Below are 2,491 nucleotides of genomic sequence, written 5' to 3' on the forward strand. Positions count from 1 at the left end.
CGGCTCAGCAATTGCGAACGTCCAGGGATTCCTCCCACACCAAAGGTGCCAGGACCAAAAGCTCTTGCTGCTCTTCAAGGAGCCAGGCAACCCCATTCACAGCACCACAAACGCTGGCGCTCTCTCTTGCGACAGCCTCCCAAAGTCCAATACTAGCTGCCTGCACCCCTCAGTACAGCCGGAGCCCGGCTCAGCAATTGCGAACGTCCAGGGATTCCTCCCACACCAAAGGTGCCAGGACCAAAAGCTCTTGCTGCTCTTCAAGGAGCCAGGCAACCCCATTCACAGCCCCACAAACGCTGGCGCTCTCTCTTGCGACAGCCTCCCAAAGTCCAACACTAGCTGCCTGCGCCGCTTGGTACAGCCGGAGCGCAGATCAGCAATTACAAACATCCGGGGATTCCTGCCACACCAAAGTTGCAAGGACCAAAAGCTCTTGCTGCTCTTCAAGGAGCCAGGCAACCCCATTCACAGCCCCACAAACGATGGCGCTCTCTCTTGCGACAGCCTCCCAAAGTCCAATACTAGCTGCCTTTGCCACTGACTACAGCCGGAGCCCGGCTCAGCAATTGTGAACGTCCAGGGATTCCTCCCACGCCAAAACTGCCAGGACCAAAAGCTCTTGCTGCTCTTCAAGGAGCCAGGCAACCCCATTCACAGCCCCACAAACGCTGGCGCTCTCTCTTGCAAGAGCTTCCCAAAGTCCAATACTAGCTGCCTGCGCGCTCGGTACAGCCGGAGCCCGGCTCAGCAATTGCGAACGTCCAGGGATTCCTCCCACACCAAAGGGGGCAGGACCAAAAGCTCTTGCTGCTCTTCAAGGAGCCAGGCAACCCCATTCACAGCCCCACAAACGCTGGCGCTCTCTCTTGCGACAGCCTCCCAAAGTCCAACACTAGCTGCCTGCGCCGCTCGGTACAGCCAGAGCCCGGCTCAGCAATTGCGAACGTCCAGGGATTCCTGCCACACCAAACGGGCCAGGACCAAAAGCTCTTGCTGCTCTTCAAGGAGCCAGGCAACCCCATTCACAGCCCCACAAACGATGGCGCTCTCTCTTGCGACAGCCTCCCAAAGTCCAATACTAGCTGCCTGCGCTGCTGAGTACAGCCGGAGCCCGGCTCAGCAATTGCGAACGTCCAGGGATTCCTCCCACACCAAAGGTGCCAGGACCAAAAGCTCTTGCTGCTCTTCAAGGAGCCAGGCAACCCCATTCACAGCCCCACAAACGCTGGCACTCTCTCTTGCGACAGCCTCCCAAAGTCCAATACTAGCTGCCTGCGCACCTCAGTACAGCTGGAGCCCGGCTCAGCAATTGCGAACGTCCGGGGATTCCTCCCACACCAAAGGTGCCAGGACCAAAAGCTCTTGCTGCTCTTGAAGGAGCCAGGCAACCCCATTCACAGCCCCACAAACGCTGGCGCTCTCTCTTGCGACAGCCTCCCAAAGTCCAATACTAGCTGCCTGCGCCGCTCGGTACAGCCGGAGCCCGGCTCAGCAATTGCGAACGTCCAGGGATTCCTCCCACACCAAAGGGGCCAGGACCAAAAGCTCTTGCTGCTCTTCAAGGAGCCAGGCAACCCCATTCACAGCCCCACAAACGCTGGCGCTCTCTCTTGCGACAGCCTCCCAAAGTCCAATACTAGCTGCCTGTGCCGCTCGGTACAGCCGGAGCCCGGCTCAGCAATTGCGAATGTCCAGGGATTCCTGCCACACCAAAGGGGCCAGGACCAAAAGCTCTTGCTGCTCTTCAAGGAGCCAGGCAACCCCATTCACAGCCCCACAAACGATGGCGCTCTCTCTTGCGAGAGCTTCCCAAAGTCCAATACTAGCTGCCTGCGCGCTCGGTACAGCCGGAGCCCGGCTCAGCAATTGCGAACGTCCAGGGATTCCTCCCACACCAAAGGGGGCAGGACCAAAAGCTCTTGCTGCTCTTCAAGGAGCCAGGCAACCCCATTCACAGCCCCACAAACGATGGCGCTCTCTCTTGCGAGAGCCTCCCAAAGTCCCATACTAGCTGCCTGCGCCGCTCGGTACAGCCAGAGCCCGGCTCAGCAATTGTGAACGTCCAGGGATTCCTGCCACACCAAAGGTGCCAGGACCAAAGCTCTTGCTGCTCTTCAAGGAGCCAGGCAACCCCATTCACAGCCCCACAAACGCTGGCGCCCTCTCTTTTGAGAGCCTCCCAAAGTCCAATACTAGCTGCCTGCGCCCCTCAGTACAGCCGGAGCCCGGCTCAGCAATTGCGAACGTCCAGGGATTCCTCCCACACCAAAGGGGCCAGGACCAAAAGCTCTTGCTGCTCTTCAAGGAGCCAGGCAACCCCATTCACAGCCCCACAAACGCTGGCACTCTCTCTTGCGACAGCCTCCCAAAGTCCAATACTAGCTGCCTGCGCCGCTCGGTACAGCCGGAGCCCGGCTCAGCAATTGCGAACGTCCAGGGATTCCTCCCACACCAAAGGTGCCAGGACCAAAAGCTCTTGCTGCTCTTC

The sequence above is a fragment of the Platalea leucorodia genome (genome assembly GCF_965183815.1).
Source record: "Platalea leucorodia genome assembly, contig: HAP1_HAP1_SCAFFOLD_33, whole genome shotgun sequence".
NCBI lineage: Eukaryota > Metazoa > Chordata > Aves > Pelecaniformes > Threskiornithidae > Platalea > Platalea leucorodia.